The 23,552-nt window shown below is 40.7% G+C and overlaps 1 pseudogene; it reads left to right on the top strand.

Annotated features, from left to right (window-relative positions):
* Positions 1-1,538: 1,538 nt before the first annotated feature.
* Positions 1,539-21,962, top strand: LOC149259273 (ribonuclease 1-like; annotated as a pseudogene).
* The last annotated feature ends 1,590 nt before the right edge of the window (positions 21,963-23,552 follow it).

Here is a 23,552-nt window from a genome sequence, read left to right on the forward strand (position 1 = left end):
CTGTAGGGATTTTGCCCGTAGGGGTTATAGCCATAACTGGACGGCTGACCCTGGATTTTCCCCCCAACACCCCATTGATTACCAACTTGACCTACAGGAGCAACATACTGTTGTTGGTAATTCTGATAAGGACTCACCTGCATTTGTTGATAATTTTGGTACGGGGCAAATTGAGTTTTCCCTTGGGATTGCTGGAAACCATAAGGCGACTGGGCTTCAAACTGAGCCTGAGAAGCATGCTGCATTTGATAGGCTGGTTGGGATTGAAATCCAACCTGCATCTAAAGACCAGATTGGGTCTGGGGCCCAACCTGGGGCTGAAAACCGAGTTGAGCTTGAGAAGCAACGATCATTTGAGTGCCCGGTTGGGCAGGCCCAGAAGGATGTCCTTGAGAGAGTTGAGGCTAAGCCATCTGGCCAGAAGGTTTACCTAGTTGAGATTGAGATTGGCCCATCTACCTAGAAGGATGAGCTTGCTGGGTATTGGGCTGTCCTTGCACAGCTGAGGGTTGTCCTGACAGACCGGATGGCTGAGCGGACTGGACAGTTGGTTGACCTGATTGGATTTGAGGCTGATCGACCTGCCTAGATGCTTGACCATACTGGACAGTGGGTTGGCCTTGCTGAACGTAAGGTTGACCAGCTTGCCCAGATGTTTGACCATACTGGACAGCGGGTTGGCCTTGCTGAATGTAAGGTTTACCAGCTTGCCCAGAAGGATAACCTTGCTGGACACCAGGTTGACCTTGTTGCATGTAAGGTTGTCCCAGATTACCAGAAGGTTGAGCAAAATAGGTAAAATACGGACCACCAGAGATGAAGGTTGTCCCTGAAAGGGTTGTCCTTGTGGGCCCCCAGGCTGCCCTGGATAAGATTGCCCGTAATACTACTGCCCTTGAGAGGTTTTCACGTAAGACGGTTGGCCTTGATTAGGCAGTCCTTGAAAATGTGCAGGCGATACTTGGCCACCATGATAAGTGGTGGTGCCCCAAGCAACAGATAATGGAACCGAGACCTCAACAGTAGGCTGAGATGGCAAGGATCCGGCAAGATAAAGGTGATGTCCTACAGGATCGTATTAATGGAACGAACCTTGCGAGCTCGGATTCTAGACAGCTTGTAAATACTGATCGTATGCCCCCCCTGTTGGAATGGAACCAGCAGAAGGTGAGGCATTTACTGCAGGATTAACAACTCCGGGTACGGATGCCGATGGGCCACTGTAAGCTGACCCTAAGGAAGGCCCAGCAGCAGCGATCACAACTGAGGATGCAGTAACGGCACCGAAAACAGGGGTTGAAGACGCCACACAAACAGTTGGAATAGTTAGGACGAAAGTGACAGACACATTGTGAATTTGAGGAATAAAGGACTCCAAGGTCGGAGTGACGGCGTGTGACCATATAGAACTCGTAGAGGGAGTCCTAGAAGACATAACATCCCTTAACGCCTTGTAGCGTAAAGGCAACGTAACACCAAGAGGGGTGTTAGGAAAAGGTGTAGTTTCCATTGCGGTGGGAATTTCACTGCTCAACGCAATGGATTCTTCACTTGTGACAGGCGATATGTCCTCCATATCAGAAGAAGACATTGGAACCGAGACACCAGGGGGAGTAGGAGGGATATCTTCTTCAGAAGGCTCCCAAATGGGGTTCCAGTGAATTTCGTAAGCCTTGTTGTCTGGAGCACGAGAGTTAATCTGTTGGATACTCGAAATAACAGGGAGAGTATCACTCACAACCAGTACCTCAGGAGCAACAGAGGAAGGAGACCCTTGGTCACTCGGAACAGGAGATGGGATCGGTGATTCCGCCAGGATGACAACTTCAAAAGATCCTAGGCAAACTAACTAGAAAGAACCCTACTCAAGCTAACACAAACAAGATCTAACCGGGTAAATGTGAATCCTGGCCGAATAAATTTTAAGACACAGGAACAAAACTTGACCTTTTAATTTTTAAAGAGTCGAGAAAAGGACAAAAGATGACTCTAGTTGCCTTCGAATATTTAATGAGCCTAAAGTGACAAGTGCTCAGATGGACCTTTTCTTTTAGGGAGTCCGAAAAGGAATGAAAGTGACTACTCTGGAGAACTAGGCAAAAAGGTTTACCAAACAAATCTATAAAACTGCATATACACCTTGGCAGTCATATGAAAACCAAGGACTTTCCATACGGTAGTCAATCTTCCCGAATGTTGTGTTCGGTGTGTTATGGCTTGTAGGGCGGTAGACACGGGTTCCTATGGATAAAGGATGATAACCTAGTGAGGTCTCCCCATATACTCGACGGTACATGGGAGCTCAAATCCGTACTAGACCACTATTGAGTCACGGAAGGAGGAATCACCCAACCTTGAGTGAAACAAAAGTGACTAGGTTTAACGACGCCGGAGCATGTCTTTAGCCTAGACCTCTAAATGTGTGCGTTATGTTCCAATGCGTTGTTAGATTTATTCAGTTCATTTTAACGTTGATCTTGGATTATGTTTCAGTTTTCAGGCCTTACCGTATGTATATTTCAAAGCTTAGGATGCAGCTAAAATGAATGAAGTATTCTTTTTCTTTGATGAAAACCTACCTACGGGAGGGTAGAGAGATCATTCCCAAACCAAGAAAGCCAAGGCAACACACAGTCACTCAATGCAAGCAGACATCAATCCCTAAAATGCATGGATACTACTAATGAGAGATCTAAACATTCGCTTTTCAATATGCAACTTGAAATGAAAATTTTCTTTCACTTTCGCATGCTAAATGAGATGCAATTTTTGATTTTGATGCCTTTAATCGAAATAAATCAGTAAGCAGCAAACAAATGTGGAAAATCGGTTGACCCCAAACAATTGTAATCTATGTCTGGGTAGTGAAGAGAAATCAAAACAACACCAAGATTGGTTCAACAACGATCACTAGATAATCAACCAAAAGTAAGCAAAGGGGAAGGCTCAATCAAACCAACAGCAAGCAGCAAACGAATCTTTGCAAACAAGCAACCAAGCAAAGCTGATCTAGCAAAATTGGAACAATAAAACTAGGTCACAAAGCAAAAAGGCAAGATTCACTCAACAAAACTCACAAGAGAGTGCTTCAACCTCTAGATAGTGAAAAACAAGTCATCAACCAAGTGAGAACAGCAGGGGTTAGCAAGACTGACAGATTCAGGAGGCAGAATTGAAAAAATTCAATTCTACAGCAATCAGCGCGGGTAATACGCAGCAACAATGCGCTGATAAATAATGACACGCAGCAACAATGCGATTTCAACGCGGAAGTACACACCTTTTCCGCGATGGTCCGAATTATAGAACCGTCGCGACTGTTAGGTGTAATAACGCGATGGGCAGGAAATTACAAAAAGTGTGGCGCGATGACAGTGTGACTGTTAAATCAAAAAGCGCGATGATGTTCAAAAACAGCCACAGCCGAGCCAAAAACTCCCAAACCAAAACATTCAATCTTTAAACAAATAAAGCATCTCCCAGACCAAGCCAGGAAACCCAGAAATAGACAACTAATCCCCAAAATTTTGAAAAGAGACCGAAATAAAAACTCAAGGAAAGAATGAACAAAAAAGGGACAAAGGCCAACTCCCCAGTGGAGTCGCCAATTTGTGAAGCAGGAAAGTGTTCCCTCTGCGGACAGAGGCAACCCCTCTAGCCCTAGAGTGGGTCTAGTCACAAACAAGGACAAATCAACAACAATTCTCCTTAAATAGTTCGAGTTGGAGGCCTACCTCAACCGGTGGTCGATGGAGTTCCGTTGCGCTGCTCCAGCTTCCGCTTCCTTCTCCTAATGAGTAATCAACCTGAAACAAAGCAAGGAAATACAACAAATCACATAACCAAATACAACAAAGAACTATTTACCCATAAAGTCAAGAAATCATGAGCTATCTAGTACATTGCATACGAGACATAGGAAAACATCATTGATTGTATTAAATATGAAATAGAGTAAGCTTACAACCTAGGTCTTGACATCACAAACCTTCTCAGGAGGGTCCAGCTAGCATGTTCCTCAAACATTCACCCTTGAAGATGGATCTCCCAATACAAGTCTCTCTCACTCACAAGTTTCACACAAGATCAAAAGCACTTCACAACCTTCCTCAAGCTCTCAAACAATCCCACACTTGTCACACTAGCTACCTATCAAGCTCACAATACTACCAGCAACACTCCAAAGACTAAGAATTCCAAACTAGCAGCTCATAGCAATGGTGAAAGCTTAAATAGGAAAAGGAGTCTCCATGAATGGTGGGAAGATGAGCTTATCTCCAAGGAAGGTAGCACAAATTACGGAATAGCCATGCCAGAGAAGAGAGGGCGACGAAAACAAGGCCAACAACCAAGTCTAGAGTCATCTGGAAGCCCGACTGTTAGAACAAACTCGCCCAGACTGGATCATCGCGGTTACATAGCTGGTCTGACGCGCTGACGTCGCTACTGCATAACAGAGAAGTTCATGTCATCGCGGGAAAATACAAGCAATATTTGCACTGGCATATGAAAATCGACCATCGCGGGAATCACGTGTACTTCCGCGATGGCAGCACGTATGGATTGTTTTGGAGCGCTCATCAGCGCGTTTATTTGGACAACAGACACGATGATGCAGAAACTTTGGCAAAGTGGGTCATTTGGCAACATCAGAGAGCATGAGCACGAATGATTTTGGACTCATGACACAGTAGGAAGACTGGGATGAAGGCAGTGACAAATTACTATGTAACAATATGCTTCTCTGGAGGGACAACCTCTCTTGCTCTCAATAAGTTGGGATCCCTCTTATGACCATGAAATAAATAATTGCCGATGAATAGTTCTATATAAATAAATAAATAAAGGCGAAAGAAGAAAAAGACTTTTTTCATGGAGAGGTGAAGCAATCAACTCCGTCGGGGTATTGTATAGGATCACTGACAGAGGTTCAATGTTTTTTTTCCTGAAGTGACTTCATCAGGGTACATTCCAGGCCTATTGGTAATGGAGCAACACCAGAGATGAAAAACTATACTCTGAAAATCTAAAGCTCATGAACTTCATTACGCTACCCTGATTTGAAACATTATGTGATCATTGACCTTATATTTGTGTTTAACCGAGTAAAGAAATGAAGGGGACTATGTTTATGCACAGGGTAAGTGGGGAAACCATGGTAATCTGAATGATGAATCAATACTCCCTGAAGAACTAGACCCTACACGAAAGAATTGACCAAGGTAAAAAAGCTTGAGTTCTACAAGTGTGTCACTACTACAAACACCCTCCAAATTTTGCCTATACTTGAATTTTGGAGTCTATCGTGGACCTTGTGATCGACCTTTCTATAGTCACTTCTAGCTTTGTTAAGTCTTTGATCTTCCTTTAGGATTGGAAGTGTCGAAATCACTTGCTCACACATGCTCAGTTTGCAAAAAGTTCACAAGCGCATTATTTTACGCAATCATGAACAAGCATAGCATGGTCCATCAAGACTATGCTTATGCGATGTCAATCCATGTTGACAATCAGTGTGCACTGACATCAACAATTTCCCATTTCTAGCTGTGTTTGTACTTCTATTTTGGCGAGTCTTGCAAACTGGCGCATTTGTGCACCTTTATTTTTGCGAGTGTCATTTCCATCTTTTTGGTTGTTGCTTTTTCTTTATTTCACCCTAATTAGTGTCGTTTTAATGTTACCTTCACTCTAGCATGTGTCACTTTCAATGTCATTCACATATCACAAGTGTCGTTCACACTTTAGCACTTGTTATCTTCTAGCATTTAAGTGTCGCACAATGTATGTAAGATTTTTTTTGTGGTTTCAAGAGGTTCTCTTTGTTTAAATGAGTTTTTCTTACCATGTAAACCTTCGTCACACTCATTTCCAAAGTTTTAAGCACCGTCGCACTGGTTCGTCGCAAAGTGTATCTTTAGTGTCACACTTGTCGTAAGTTGTTGTAAAGGTTGTCTCATTAAGGGAAGTATGATGTTAATGTGTTCTAGATGATCGACTTTGTGTCATTAAGCACTCTAAGTGTGTGATCACAGTCAAGTTCTATCACTATTCACATTATTTTCACTAACCCCACACTTAGCCAAATTTTGGAAAATTCCCAGCAACTTAGCCTCATCCAACCTTCCTAAATTACGCATTGCACAGTCCCAACCCTCAATCTACAACCTTTCCTCTTGACATTGCGCAATGTGCACATCATGCCTTCTAGTATTGTGCATTGCACAGTTTTAGTGCTCAAGCCCAAGCCTTGGCCTCCAAAATTATGTAATTCATCCCTCCATCCTGGCACCAACTACCCAATGTGCAAACTTTGACCTCAAGCTCAAACCTTGATCCCTTGAACTATAGAATTGTGCAATTACCAAGCCTTATAAGCCTCCTAGAACTACGCAGTTGGCTAAAATAGTGCAAAATCCATTAGCCTGGCTCACTGACTCCCAAAAATGTGTAATTTCTCTCTCCTTCCCAGTTAGTATTGTGCATTGTGCAGTCTCAAGGCTCAAGCCTCAGCCCTGAGCTCTTAAACTGCGCAATCCCCTGGGTTCCTGAGTCCTTTGTATTCTAGAACTGCACAATGGAAAAAATAAGTTCTCAAGCCCTCAACCTGGTTCCCTAAGCTCCCCAACTACGCAATATTTTTTCTCAGTCTAACCTGAACTGCACATTGCGCATGAGCTACACAACTGCACAATCATTGAGCTTATCCCTTAGTCTGTCACCCTGTTATAGACATTTTTGTGCCTTACATCTCCAAGCATGAAATGTCCATAAACCAAGGGCTCCTAAGTCCTTAAAAGTGTTGTTATTACTCCTAAAGGAACAAGGTCAACAAATTACAGCTTCTCCCAGAAGTTCCCCACCAGAAACTACTCAGAACTAGTCAAATCAGGATCACTTCAGCTGCTCCACTAGCTAGTTGCGTTGCAAAGCACCCAAATACACTAGCTAAGTGCGTTGCAACGCACCTAAATGCACTACCAGGGTGCGTTGAGCGGGAAATGACAAGTGGCAGAGTCATTCCACGAGGTGGAGAGACAATGGAAGCTTCCAGAATCTTCTCCAATGACACTTGCCTCACTGAATTCGACCAGGGATGAGTAAGAGGCTCTCAGTCTCCAAGTGGAAGCAAGAACTGACAGAGAGAAGCCACTAATCAATTCATGAGCTGACTCATCCTCTTTGCATACATCTATATATGGATCCCTCACCAAGAGATCCAGAGGCTGGAATATTGTACATTGCAGAGAATTGTTGTTGGTTTTGAGATAGATATCAGAGTATTGGGTGATTTATGCTTTGTTGGAGGTGAAGAGGGGCTTCTCTGCTGGGAGGTTGATGCTGGATCAGGAATCATCAGTTGTAACTCCTCCTGGACCTTCTTGTTATATCAATAAAACTATTTGAGTTTCTCCTACATGCTTGTGAATCATTGATGTTTGTTACATTTGTATGTTTAGCTTAAATCTGATCCTAAGCTTTTTATGAGTATGAACCCATGTCTTTGTATAGTTTCCTTCTTCTGTGATCTTGCAGGTATTTGGTGAAGCTGGGCAAGTAAGGGAGCAGGTAGCTGGGAGCTGTCAAAGAGAAGAGAGATTGGATCAAAGGACTAGCGCAGGACACAGGTTGGTTCACCCTATTTCTCTTTGTTTATAGTTCATAAAGGAGAATACAAAAGTAGTTTTCTCTGTTTGTTTCTAAGGTCACTGTCACACCTTAGTGGGATAGGGTCGTTCTGAATAGACACTTTTCCCATTAACAAAATGGCAACTCCGTTGGGGACGATCGTCTAGTTGGTTTGTTTGTGTTTCTCTTATTGTTTGTTTCATAAACTTAGAAGTAGCGAATCGAACTGCATTTGCCATTAACAAATGCAAAGTAGACATTTGCTGCTTCAATCCATTTACTGGATCTGTTTATGATTTGAACAGCTGATTCACAAATGATCTGATTACCCTTTGTGATAGCTCTTAAACCTTCATTAAATCTACCCTCTGATTGTGCATTACTGATTGCTTTTACTCGGCCAAAAACCATAGATTAAACTGCAAATCGTGACCCAGAACCTGGATAGAATTCTCGTTTCTGCCCTAGCGCAAGTACTGTGAAGAGTTCCTGCATTTCAGCGCAGTTCCCGTGAGGGCAACCTGCGTTGCAATCCAGTTTCTCTGTGTAGCAGGTGCGTTGATCAGCCTAGCCTTGTGCAGCTGAGGTTCTTTGCTCAATTTTTTCAGTTTTGTCTCTGATTTTTGCAACCTGTGATCAGTGTGTGTGTCTGTTTAAAAAACCCTTTTCTTTGCTGATATTCCGCCTCAGTTGTATAAAAGAAATTGTAGATGTTTTTTGTGTGTTTGTTACGTCATTTACAGTTTTCCATTGCAAAAGTATAATAGTTGTACTGTCGTCCTTTGATTTAGATCTGTCGCAAGTGTCGATTTTGATCATAGGAGAAAGTTTATTTGTTGTTGACAGTCGATTATGCGTTTACTTTTGCCTTTGGTTTGAATTTGTGACTTTCTAGTGTCGAAACGAGTGTTTATTTCAAAATCATAAAGTGTCGTAATCGTCTCTACCTTTTGATTTCGAAAATAAGCTTGTTTGTGTTTTTTACTTGAAAGCGAATTCAGATTTGTACAACAATTTTATTTTTAGGCATCAATATTAAGAAAGTGAAAAACGAAACACATGCATGTGCATTTTCATATTGATAGTCTGTTTGGCTTGATTTAGGAAAAGTGCATTTACAGTGTGCTCTTTGTTCTTTGCGAAAAGATTGTGTCTTTCTTTTCCCTTGTAGCTAGGATTTTCATTGCTGAAAAGAGATAAAATCTTGTTTATCATCTTTAGATTGCATTTTAGGAATTACATATACATCTCGTGGTGATCCCAAAAGGCAAACTTCATAAGAAAGATCAACCTAAAATAAATTCAATGAACTTAACAACGCTTTGTAACTTAACGCACAACATTTAGAGGTCTAGGCTAGAGACGTATTCCGGTGTCGTAAAGCCTGGTAACTGTTGTCCTCACTGATGGTTGGGTGATTCCTCCACTTTGAGACGATAAGTGCCAGTATGGACTTGTGCTCCCACGTACCGTCGAGTATATATTGGGAGACCCCTATAGGCTTAAAACCCTTTATCCATAGGAAGCCATGTCGGCCACCCTACTGATCGCAATGCACCGAACACAACATTCGGGAAGATTGACTGCCGTACCGTAAAACGTATTCTGCAGTTTTGCGATTGGTTTGGTGCTCCCTCTACCTAGACCTCCAGAGCAGTCCCTTTCGTTCCTTTTCAGACTCCTTAACGGAAAAGGTCCATCTGAGCACTTGTCACTTCAGGCTCATTAAAAATCGAAGGAGACTAGAGTCATCTTTTGTTTTTTCTCGACTCTTTAAAACTGAAAAAACAAGTTGTGTCAAAGCGTGTTAAAATTTATTTTAAACGGAATATTCATCCCCTTTTCCTACGTTGATCTTTGGGTTCAGAAAATGGAGCCTACCAACCAAGGAATTCCCCTTGGTGGAAATCCTAGTCCCTTCTCCTCTTGGGGAGATGTTGGTGCGCCCCATATGGCCACATTGTCGCTTCCAGGACTGACAATTGGCTTGCCCGTATGGCTCTTCTCAACCAATGTCGTTCAGAACACCACTATTCCTGAACAATCGAATCAGCAATTAGACGAGTCTAGAGTTACCCACCAGCCTTCTACTTCCTCTAATTCTTCCTCTCCTCCTTCCTCTTCACTTGACGGGACTGGTAAAGCTAAAAGCCAAGTTCCTAAGGAGAAGAAGGAAAAGAAGAAGAAAGAGAAAAAGAAGAAGGAGCCAAAGGTGAATGGGGGAAAACGAGTGTCGTCTAACGAAAATCCACACACAGCACCGACCAGGCCTAAATCGCCATGTGTCATTTGCAAAGGAGACCACTTTCACAGAGATTGTCCTTGCATCCCCCGGACACTAAGGGACTGGTCTCCTCGTTTGCACAACCCGGTGTCATCGACCTCTGGAGATCATGTTGAAAGCACACCGTCAACTAGTGAAAGTGAAGCCCCAGGACAAAAAGGGAAAGCTAGATTTCCTTGTAAACTGTGCGAAGGCGACCATGCCCTCCACCGTTGTCCCTTCTTAGATGAGGCTAAAATAGTTTTGGATGATCGTCCAGTTTCACCGTTATGACTTCCCCCTGGATATAAAAAACTCTTGCCGAGTCCGTCATTAGTTGAGAACCCAGCTGGCCCGCTCAAGTGGTCGGCTGAAGCGCCTATCATTGAAGATAAACCAACTGAATCCATACCAGACGAAAGTCAAAAGGTCGAGGCGGCAGTTGACCCGGTCTTGCCTTCAGAGGTTTTATCTTCGGATGATACAGTCACTGAAGAGAACAAGGATGACACCATCCAAATTCTCTTCATCAACACAGACTCCGACGAACATGGGGGCAATCCACCCATTCCTTTACCGCAGGAAGGAATTTCGTCAGATCCATACCTGGCCGTCTACTCGGTCCCACCTCTAAGCAACCTAGTTCTCTCCTTCGACTAGAATCAACTAGGCAGACCCCATTTTCCAGCAAGCATACCATTCCGAATTATCATTCAAATATATAGAATGGTCATGGCTGGTACCATCATAGATGAGGGGGCTTCTGTGAGTATCCTTTCCTCTATTGCTTGGAAAGCACTTGGTTCGCCATCGCTGTTGCCTGAGATGAGAAATCTGACAGGCTTTGATAAAGGAACCAGACGACCTTTAGGGATCCTTCCCGATGTGCCCATAACATTGAGAGGGAAGACAGTTCGCATGAACGTCATGGTCATTCAAGGACCCTTGGATTATAACCTACTCCTTGGACGAGACTATATTTATTGCATGGGAGCCATCGTCTCCTCACTCTTTAGAGTAATGTGTTTTCTGCACGAAGGAAGAGTGGTCAAGCTCGTGGACCAGCTTTCATTTCCTGGATCACGCATAGCAAATAGTCATATACCGTCCCTAAATGGTCTCTTCACGCAAGAAATGTCTCGATCCCCAGTCCGTCCTCCCGATGAGCGCGAGTAATTCGGAGGGATATGACTGAATCCCAGGGGGCATGCGTCCTGGTCTGCTTCGGCAGGAAAACTTCAGGTATAGGGTAGGTTTCCGCGGGAGAATATGACTAGTCTGTACCCCGTCCGTCGGTGGAAGAGGGGTTAGTCTAGAATAAGATTCTCTTGTCAAAGTTATGTGAGTTGGCGGACGTCGTCGCTCACCCTTGTTTATCTCAGTAGACATCACCGAAGAAGTGTTTTGTTTGCTGTGTGAATAGAACAATCTTTGGGTAACCTATAAGAGGTAGGCCTCTCCCGATAGAACAAATGTTTTGTCTGCAAATTGAGGGGTAACCTTGAAATCATATTTTATACCTGGGGGCATGCAAACCTTTTGGAGTGCAAGCGAAGGGCGACTATTTATTTTTTAAATTTTTAGGTCCTCCCTTTAAACCTGTAGGCTAACCCTTTAAACTCGTAGGATTAGTCGTCACCTAACTTGCATAAAGAAAGGATGTGGGGCAAAAATCTAAAAGTTGCCGTTTTATATGAGACATTCTTATCATATGACTGGATTAATCGAGCAGTTTTAGTGCATAGTTCAAGCTCGTTAAAAAATAAACATAAGACCGAGCAAATGTTTCCACCCACGTTTAAGCCTGTTAAAAAATGAACCATCCCCCGGTAAATAACCACCGTGAATGAAGCATTTTCAGCCATTAAAGCCTTGGTCGTGTTTGCACCGTCACCTCCACTTTTCCATTGGCCGATCATTCACCTCCATTTGATTGTTTACCCATTTTGAGGAACAGCTGCGAAGAGTGATTTCACTAGCCATCCTTGTGACACTTCCGTGATTGGAAAATTCCAAACCTTACCTGGAATCAGCTGCTACCCATTTTATCACTCGTTCCTCAAAAGACGAGTCTTCTTTAAGCTCTTTTCATCTGACTCGTAAAATATGAAAAGATTGCCGAGTTTTGGCCTTCCAGCTCGTTAAAGCGACAGGAAGTGCTATCCCTCCTCTAGATTTTAATCTTTTTGGACCTGAGGGATTATTGCACAAAAAGATCGAGCGCTTGGTTTGTTCGGCTCGTTAAAACTATCGAAAATTCATCCCTTCTGTATTGTTTTATACTTTTTCGGACTTAAGGGATTAGATGACGAAAAAGGAATTCTGGAGTTACCTTTATGTACCTTTTAAGACTCTCTAAAAATGAAAAGGACCGAGTTATCTTTGTCATTAGACTCATTAAAAAGATTAATAGCGACAAACTTGTCTTTAGGCGAGAACGAGTTTCACTATCGCTAGGCTCGTTAAAATATAGCGATGGGTTTGCCCGAAGGGCAAATTATAGAACAAGCATATGTTATCCTCCTCAAGCTTGACAAAAATAAAGAGGTACTGGTCAGCAATGACTGGGGAAAAATTGGGAAGAAAACTCAAAGAAACTTTGTTGGTAGCAAGTCGCTCTTGAACATGACACTTCCACTCCGTGCCTGAGTCGGGTTGGGTTGTTTCATTCACCGGTCACATCACCATGGTCACGCCATACCATCCACATTTGGGGTAAATGCTACCAATCCATCACATAAGTGTCGCCGACATGTTCAAGAGAAGTCATCCAGAGAAGTCACCTGGTCCCATCCACTACCATACATTATACTTCATTCCTTCATGACCGCCACCCTGAACCATATATCATCAGATCATTTTCACCTCCATAAAAATCATTTTCTCTGTTCCGTGTCATTGATGTGGGATTCATTAAGGCCCTCCTTTGACAAATCGTTTCTTGTCGACATCAGCTCATTATCCAAGAAGTTGATCTAGGAACACCCCATTCAGTACTTTGAAGCTTGCATGCCTCAATGGCAAGTTTCTCACTTCCGGCGACAGGTATACATCAATGACCTTCGACCGAAAGATTTTGCGTGGTGTTCGACGCCAAGTCCTTTATTCACACCACGTGAATTGTACTGCAGTACCTTGAGGGTCATTATCATTATCGGTGATTCCTCTCGCGCTTGTTAACAGTTTACATCATTGACTGGTAATCAAGCGATGTCTTTCCATGTTCGACTTCAAAACATTTCTCACATGGATCGACTTGTACTTCGAGTGAAGATCGGACGAGATTGAAGACCTCGGATCTAGTTTCATCCATCCGGGCTGCGATATATATTCAGGAAAAATAAAGACATTGAAATGTACAGCATTGCAGCACAGATAATCATCCTACCAAAAGGATGATGACTCTATCAGAATCATCAGTCTACCATCAGACGATTGTCTGTCCTATGTACATGAAAATGAATTTATAAAGCTGAGCATGGGAATGCCCGCCTCAGCTAAATCATGAAAATAGTATGAAGATAATGTATTGTATTGTATCTTATTACAAGTCTCCTCCCAGCATTGAAAGAACTTCGGATCCTCCTAATAAAGCATTTCACCCGATAAACGGCCTCATACTTTAGGGGGCAACTGTTATAGACATTTTTGTGCCTTACAGATCCAAGCATGAAATGTCCATAAACCAAGGGCTCCTAAGTCCTTAAAAGTGTTGTTATTACTCCTAAAGGAACAAGGTCAACAAATTACAGCTTCTTCCAGAAGTTCCCCACCAGAAACTGCTCAGAACTAGTCAAATCAGGATCATTTCAGCTGCTCCACTAGCTAGTTGCGTTGCAAAGCACCCAAATACACTAGCTAAGTGTGTTGCAACGCACCTAAATGCACTACCAGGGTGCGTTGAGCGGGAAATGACAAGTGGCAGAGTCCTTCCACGAGGTGGAGAGACAATGGAAGCTTCCAGAATCTTCTCCAATGACACTTGCCTCACTGAATTTGACCAGGGATGAGTAAGAGGCTCTCAGTCTCCAAGTGGAAGCAAGAACTGATAGAGAGAAGCCACTAATCAATTCATGAGCTGACTCATCCTCTTTGCATACATCTATATATGGATCCCTCACCAAGAGATCCAGAGGCTGGAATATTGTACATTGCAGAGAATTGCTGTTGGTTTTGAGATAGATATCAGAGTATTGGGTGATTTATGCTTTGTTGGAGGTGAAGAGGGGCTTCTCTGCTGGGAGGTTGATGCTGGATCAGGAATCATCGGTTGTAACTCCTCCTGGAACTTCTTGTTATATCAATAAAACTATTTGAGTTTCTCCTACATGCTTGTGAATCATTGATGTTTGTTACATTTGTATGTTTAGCTTAAATCTGATCCTAAGCTTTTTATGAGTATGAACCCATGTCTTTGTATAGTTCCCTTCTTCTGTGATCTTGCAGGTATTTGGTGAAGCTGGGCAACTAAGGGAGCAGGTAGCTGGGAGCTGCCAAAGAGAAGAGAGATTGGATCAAAGGACTAGCGCAAGACACAGGTTGGTTCACCCTATTTCTCTTTGTTTATAGTTCATAAAGGAGAATACAAAAGTAGTTTTCTCTGTTTGTTTCTAAGGTCACTGTCACACCTTAGTGGGGTAGGGTCGTTCTGAATAGACACTTTTCCCGTTAACACACCCAGTTCCGGCTTAGTCACTGGATCATCATGCAGCATATGAAACTAAGGGTTTATCGTACTGATTTCATCTTGTCATGAGTGGATTGCAGATGCAGGGAACCTATCATGCTATGGCAAGATGATGATGAAGGAGATGGAGAAGTAGACCATGCTAGAAGACACTTTATTAGTTGCAAATAAAAGTTGATCAATCAAGAGAAATCAAAGGGACATCAAATGAAGACAACAAATAGATATCAAGTTCAACTGAAGACTCCTCATCTCTAAGCCATTTGGAGGAAAAAGAATAAAATCATGACCCATCTTTTTAGAAGACACAAACCAAGCAGCAACAAAGAAGGGCTTGACATTTCCATGTCATCATGCATTGCATGTCAGCAGTGTCATGTCATGTCTTTTCATGAGTCATCATATGCCACATCATTATGGTGGATTATGTAATTATCTATTCAAAATGTATTGTAAAGTGGAATTCCAAAGGACATGTAGAGAAGATAAAGAGTCACGTAAAGTTGAAAAATCATAGGAAGTCAAACAATCATGAGGGTAGTCAAAGAGTCACAAGGGAGGTGAAGCATCACCCAATTGATTATATCTACATCCTCATTGTATGAAAAAAGGACTTTTCAAATTGGCTCCTCTTTCAAGGCATTGGAGAGACAAGCTAGTTCTTTTTGGGAGCAAGTAGTGGCTCCAATGCTCTACTACTAGAGCTAGTGGTGTTCATTGTATACATGTGTCTAGGAAATTTTACTTAATATCAAAAGCCTCATGACCAACACGTTCTTCATATATGGATTATGAATATTTATAAGAGTATTATGTGGATGTTTGTAATTCATGTTTTCTTTCATCTGTGAGAAAGTAATTGAACTATTTCAATTATTTTGGTGCTTATCATATTTAGAATGCATTGTAATGGTTGTTATTACTCTCACGTCCTTGTGGACTATTCCACTGGATATTAGACATATATTTCTTGTTGATTGGTTGTAATGGGCATCACATCTTTGTGGACTATTTCGCTGGATGTTAGACAAATCCTTCTTGGTTGCGTGTGTCTCTACTAGGGTGGTACTATCACCTCTCTTTTATAGGATCACTTTCTTTTCACCCTCCGCAGTACAAAAACCTTGACACACTTACAACCAAACACTCATCAGGCACACTAACTTGTTTTTCAAAGGCACATTTGCATTCCTCTCTCTTACTAACAGTTAGAGCCAAGGAAAATATATAATAATACATGAAAACTAGGACAATGCTCTGGATGGGGCCCCTATTCCAAATGGTGTGAGGTTTAATTGATACTTCACATCGGGGATACCCCCCTTGGTTGATAGATTTCTAGCACTGTTAACAGGACATTTCTAACCAATTGAAGAAGAATCATTAGGTAGAGAAGCATGACCTACCTCTTCGAGATTGGAAAGACCACCCATTGAGAGGAAAAAATGTGGTGATATCTTAGAATATCAACTTCTTTGAAGTGATAATAGGCTCTTCATGCCTCGACTTCTTGACACTAGGGATTTAGATTTCATGACAAAAAATAGGGGCTTCCTCATCTTGGATGAAAGAATCACCCACTTAGAAAAATAAACTTAGAGCAACCAGTTCCAACTACACATGGTCAGAAAGATTCAATATTTATGAAGATGAAAAATATTAGATCTGAGCCACTAAATGGTGTTCAACCCACTAGCTACACATCTAAGCTCCAGAAATCACCATTCTCAATTTCTTGAGGTAGGGGTGAAGGGCGGTGGCTAGGAAAACCCTAGCTCTGCACGAGCTCTTCAAGATTTAGATTTTCAATCATAATAAACAAAAAATTATAAAATTAATTTAAACATTAATTAACCTAGCAATAATCCAATTTCTAGTAGTATGTCACAATAAGATAAATTAACATTTTAAATCGTCTTATATATAAAGTGTCAACATTTTTTTTCAAAGCATGTACTTGACTCGAGAAGTCTTTGTTGATTGGAGTCATGGCCTCATATTGGAGGTGACTGACTATTGAAAGAACTAAAACAACATGATCTATGGCTAAGAGGAATGTTCAAGGCTTGTATTCAGTCGAAAAATTCACCAAATAAGTGACAAAACCTGTTATTTGCATGCTTCATGAATTTTATTGGCACATGTTTAACTATATTGTTATTTATTTTATGGCTTCACCATGCACACGTTTTACATTTTGCTCAGTTTATGCACATGTTTCAATTATATTTTAGAAATGCTGAAATTGGTGTGAGTGGAATCGCCTAGCGGGAGGGCTAGGGATCTTATAGAACAAGAATATAATCAATATTAATCAATTATCTATTTTTCTCCTTAATCCATATTAATATGCCTATAACATTAAGTGAAAGCACATAATTGTAAAATGGTTAAAATCACTTGTTGTCGGATGACCCATCTCCCTTCAAGAAGGAATTCCAGATGGGAGAGATAAATCTAACTAATTCAAGTAGTGGAGGATCTTGGCATCATGTTATGTGTTAATCACATAGGGTTGTTGGTTGGCTGGTTGTTTTAGTAGGAGAAATTTTTTCTCCTATAGTTTACCCATGTTTTGGTGGGTAACAATTCCCTACACATTTCAAATGGTAGAACCAACGATTCGTACAAAAAATACATGGTAGAACCAATCATTCGTATGATAGCTAAATTTAGATTTGGTTTTGTGAAGTATTTAGCATGATGTGGTCACTCTAGCATGTCATCAATTTAAAATATTAGAAACTATTCTTGATGGTTATCTTGTTTAATGCTCAATAATACATGAAATCCTCTTGGAACCATCCTTCTTTGGGACTAGAACAACCGATGATCCATATGGAGATGAACTAGGCCATATTAAATCTTTGTCCAACCATGTTTTGATCTATTTCTTAATTTCTTGAAACTCTAACAATAAAGTCTTCTACAACCTTGAGTTGGGTAAAGGTGAATCAAAATTTGAACAACCTAGTGTGTGTGTGTGTGTATTAGGGTTATGAAGTTTAAATGCATGGGCTGGAAAAGGTGGTATTATTATGCTATGTGCACTTTATTAAAAATTAAAGTTTTTTTTCATGCAAAGTTGATAAAGGTTAAATGACATGTGCATTGGAATGTTAGACAATTGTTAGTACACAAGAGCACTAGATATGATGGATTATATGAATCAGATACCCAATGGTGGTTTATTTTTATCACGAGAGAGGAGGCATGGTTAGGATTCATGCCAAACTACTTATGCTCGATCAACAGATGAGATTGATTATAAAGACCCCCTCTCCCCAAATTCAAAGCCATTAGCGGGGGGGGAGGGGAGGGGGAGTGTTACCAACTGTATTTCCAAGGGTGGTTTTGCATATCACAAAAATATTTGGAGTAGTGGGAAAGGACAATGTGGGTACCCTTCCAAAGGTCGACGGGGAAAATGACTCGATGGACAGGTAAGTAGCTGAGTCATACGAAACATGCACAAGTCGATGGAATAATGCTGACATGAAAATTTATATGGATAATTGATGTAGTATTCTATGTTAGTGTGACATCATGATGATGTCATCAATAACATCACCAATGAAAATAATTTTTGAAATGATTTTGAAGTTTGCACCCCAAGGAAAAGAAAGGATTTGAAATGGCAAAAAGGGGAAAATGTATTTTATTATTCTATTTGTGAAAGGGAATCACAACAGGGCTCGTTACTATAATTTTCAGATAGTAATCCTTGTACAAGGAATGATTCACACTCTTAGTTCTATACATTAAGTTACAAGCCAACAAACTCTCCAAGAAATATTCTCGGGTAGCTTCTTCCACAACTCCTTTTTTTCGTAATGACTAAGATGAAATATGAAAACCCTACAACTTAAGACCTTGTTAATTTAGATAATATTTCGTTAATTAACTGGAAAGCAGACATATATGACACTCATTTTCACGTAGACCTCTTTCAGGTTAGAGAATAGGCTTTAAGTAGGTTTTCCCATTCAAATGATACATTCTAGGTATGTGAATTTGGTCTAGGGATTGTCACCATTCCTCAAGTGTATGACTTCCTCAAGTTTGTTTCCTGGCATGGAATGTATTATATACCACATAGCCAAGTTATTGTTTCTAGGGATGGTTGTATTGTCAACAATGTAAACTTTGAAACGGGAACTATAAACTCAAAACGGGAACTCTGGCCAAAAAACCCCAAAAAAACATCAAAAACAGTGCTAAAAACGAAAAGTGTGTATACTGGAACGATGTTTTTTTTTTTAGGTGTCAATTTTGAACGTGTTTTAAAAATGGCAGTGACTACGAAATTTTCGTGCAAAATATAGCTTCAAAACGAAAGTGTTGATACTGGAATAATGATTTTTTTTAGGGTCAATTTTCAAACTTTTTAAAAAATGCTAATAAAACCAATTTTTTATGTCTCAAACAAAGTTAAATTTTAAGGAAAAAACACATTAATGTTTCTGGTAGAATATCATTTTTCTTTCCTAAGTATAAATTTAACATGTTTTCAACCACAACATGCTAGATACAAAATAAATTGAAATTTTTTCAACTATAAAACTAAAAAAACATGACATTATGAACAAATTATATCACTGAATGAATTCAAAAGTCTTTATTTGTATACTGAATAAAACAGACATTATATCTCTAATTTGATATTGCATTGTAGATATTTAAACAATAAAATTTATCATACTTAAGACATAATCCAACAACATAAAAATGCTTCATAACTTCTCATTTAACAAAATATGGAAAACATTAATTTTATTTGAAGATACGATGCATACATCAGTTATATAAATTGTCTTAAACAATTATTCAAGCTCAATCACCCAATAACCGTGGGTAGGCCGTCATCGTGCCCCTTTCCCCCAACCCATTACCGATCTTTCCCATTCACCCATGCCCTCTTCCCCCTTCTGCCCTACCCATGCGCCAGCCCTTGCTACCCCCAACTCACCCACCCATGCACCATTTCCCCAACTCTTCCTTCCCTACCCCACAACTCTCCTCCCCATAAGCCCACCCCCTAACTCCCATTCCCCTCCAATCTCAACTCCTCCCCCCCTTCCTTAACGTCGACCCCATGGGCCTCGCGCCCTACCCCCCTCCACCCTACCCTTACCCCTACCCCCTACCTTCCCCCACCCCCCACCCTTACCTTACCCCCCACCCCTCGCCACCCCCCTACCCTTACCCTACCCCCCCCACCCCCCCTGCCCCCTACCCTTACCCCCCCTGCCACCCCCCCCCCACCAACCCCCTACCCTACCCCCACCCCCCCTCCACCCCCCCCAAACCCCCTACCTTAACCCCCTCCCCCCCCACCCCCCCTGCACCCCCCTTACCCATGTTTGACATCATATTCTAGTGTAAAAATGTTGTTTCTACATTGATACATAGCTTAATCTCAAGTCTTTTACAAGTAGTTAAAGTGCCAAAAGGCACATGCAAGGGAGGTTGTGGGCTATTAGCTATAGAGCAATGAATACTACCATAGAGGGACACAACAATCACAAAAGGAGTCATTTGTGAGGAGATAATTGAGACTTAAATAAATATGGATAAGTAGGTGGCAATCTGAAACAACTTAACATATCTTCCTTATTGTGTAGAAATCAATTTTAGTAATGTGATTGCGTGCATAAAATGAGTAAATATTTCCTTCAAACTTAAATCATTTAAACATCAAGCTTTGCATAGATGGTTTGTTTATTGAGTTATCAACATGAATAGTGCATGGTTTATTACCTTTTGCAAAGATTGGCCTTTGAAGAAATTTTGTATGAAATGTTTTGACAACATTTATCCTTCTATTAAAAATGTAAATATTAGAAGATATACTTCCATTATTTTGGAGTTCCACCTAGGTTTCCATTGTGTCTTTTCTAAGCCATTTTTCCTTCAGTGTAAGCATGTGTACAAATTTATTTATTTATTTATTAGAAAAAGTCAGAACAACAATTAGAAGCCCCGCTTCACTCTAACAGTGATAATCGTAATAATTAGAAAATATGATGGTATTCAACCTTGATTGAGGAATCCCCATGTATGGTCCATGTATTAGATATAGAATATGGATATGCAAGCATTGAGAAACATTTCTTGGAATTTGAATTGCTCAACTTTTCATTCCTTTTGAGCATGACCCTTTTTTTTTTAATTTTTTCAAATGCACTCAGGAATGCTAAAGTAACAGTGTTTTCTCAAATTTCAAATATAAAATGTTATCCTTTGCTAGACATTCATATGCATACATCAAATTCACATACTAACAAATAAATGCATTTTTTCCAACACATAAATGTAAAGACCTTATTTTTAAACATGTGTTTTATTTAATATTATCCTCACATTGATGAGTAGGGAGCCATGTAACATTAATTCCGATGTGATTATTCAACCAGAGTAAACACATCATTTGCTTTATAAATCGTTATTAAATAGATCTAAACTAGTTTCATTCCACACATATTTTCATGACGTGATTCCTAAATCTCAGATTCATTTTCAGCTTTATTCTTTAATCTTGTGTAAGTTGATGGTAATTGGTTGGTTGTGAATATAGTGGCCTGGTTCATACTGCGATACGCGCAGAGGATGTTGCTACCCTCGCACGGGAAATCCTGCTTCCGACTTTTCCATTCATGGCCTATGACCCAATTACAACACCGGCAAATGGCCACAGTTCTGTGATTCTTCCAGAGAATTCGATTACTCAAAGGTGCCATTAATTCTATCTTTCTCCATGTACGAATAACATCTAACATTTACCTAATAGGATCATGATATACTCTGAGAAAATTTGCAGATTTCAGATTTGGAGGAGGAGCTGAACAGTTATTGGGGGTCGTTACGTTGTCCAAGCAGCGATGGATAGGAATTCTGGGGACACGAGTGGGAGAAGCATGGCACTTGCTCTCTCAATCTTGATGAGCATTCATATTTCCAGAAGGCTCTCTCCTTGAGACCAAATATAGACATTCTTGGGGCTCTTAAAACTGCAGGTGGTCACATATCATAAGGTCACTCTCAGATTAATTCCTTGTTATAAAATTTGTTAATTGGTAGTTTGTTTGCAGGTATTAAACCCGATGGAAACCAATATAGTTTGAGCGACATCAAGGAAGCCATTAAACAAAACACTGGGCAGCTCCCAGGAATCGATTGCAACACAAGTGCAGAGGGAGAGCATCAACTATACCAGGTGTACGTGTGTGTTGATAAATCTGATGCTGTCACTGTTATTGAATGCCCCATTTATCCACACAGCAATTGCCCATCCATGGTTGTGTTTCCTTCTTTTGGGGACGATCAAGAGTCTCAAGGGGATTCTACAAACCAGAATATTCACGGAACAGACGAACTCTAGATCCAGACCAGCAGAACTCCTTTCAATATTCTGTTATCATTATAATATCTGATTTCAGCAAGAATTTTCATAGGTTTGTTGGTGGCTACTGGAATCTACTGCATAATGTCACAAAGATACGACTATGAATTCTGGCAGGTCGATTCCGGGAATCGACCCGCCGCCGGTCGGGCGGGGCGGGGCGGCCCTGGGGTAGTAAGATTGGCCATGTACTGCAATTTACGACAACAACTGCGGTAGTACCGCCGCCCTTGGGAACCCTGGTACTATGCCTGCACTCTCACCCTTTGAACCATTCATCGGCCTACCATTTAATTCGATCTTTCTTCCCTTTCTCATCACTTTCCACGGTTGTTCTATTCTTGAACTATCTATATCCCAATTTCTTTGTTTTCTGTGCAGAATGGCTCTCACAAAGTTACTCTCTGCAATATTCGCTTGAAAGAGAGGAAAGAAGGGAAGAGGATTCAAGGGGTTCCACGACTCAGCCAGGCATGATAATGAGAAGCCATACTAGCCGTGGTGAGAGAAGCAGTAGGAATATTAACTTCGAATCGCCGCAGGCAGAGGAATATTATTATTATTATTCTGTTAGTTTCAGTTAATGTCATTTTGAATCAGATTTTCTGGCCATTTGATTTCCACTCTGTTTTTCTTTCTTCCATTTTTATCCTACCTACGAATGCCATTTGTATGATTGTTTGAGTCTATTTATGCTTCTTTGAATCTATCGTCGAATTGTAAATGTAGACAAGTTTCTGCGAGACTAGTCGTTATTAGGGATACACCCTCCTCAAAGCAGCGTCTTCGGTGTAATTGATATGGAAATCGAATTGCAGCCTATAATTCTTCCCAGGACGGAAGATCTGGTAAACTGTTGCACATGGTTGGTTCCAGTTATTTTTTCGCTGATATGGGATGTGTGGAAGGCGTGGAAGATGAGGGCTCTCTGGATTCTAGGACAACACTTGTGCTCAGCGTCCTTATTATCCAATTGCTCTCCTATATCGACTATTCGCATATCAGTGTATATTCAGGCAGCAGCTACCAGACAAAAGCGGTGACGGCCGTTTTGGTTAAAAATCAGCTGGTGATTGACAGCGGAAGACTTATGATGTGTGTGCTCATTGCTTATTTGCTTCCAGGAATGGCCCATTCTGACTCTACTAAGGTGGGGAGTGATCTGGAAATCAAAATGCCAGAAAATCTGATTCAAAATGACATTAACTAAAACTAACAGAATAATAATAATAATATTCCTCTGCCTGCGGCAATTCGAATTTAATATCATTAAATTAAATTATCATTTTATCATTTCGTGCCTTTTTTCATGTAAACTTTCTATTTCCTAAATTCTTTTCTGTATATTTTTCCATGTATCGTTGTCTGAATGATTAAATCTTTTTAGATCATTTTGAAAAATGGTTTGAATTTTATTTATTTTATTTTTAAATAAGATTGGATATTCCAAATATAATATAAATTCTTATAAACGTTGAATCTATTTTACGTTAAAAACTACAATTCTTAAAATACAAAATTACAGCTTTGACCAGATTGTTATTGGCACTTCTCACAAGTAGGAATTTCGT

Source organism: Pinus tabuliformis, chromosome 6 (genome assembly GCF_031772625.1).
Source record: "Pinus tabuliformis cultivar Carrire ecotype Pingquan chromosome 6, CPIR1, whole genome shotgun sequence".
Classification (NCBI taxonomy): domain Eukaryota; kingdom Viridiplantae; phylum Streptophyta; class Pinopsida; order Pinales; family Pinaceae; genus Pinus; species Pinus tabuliformis.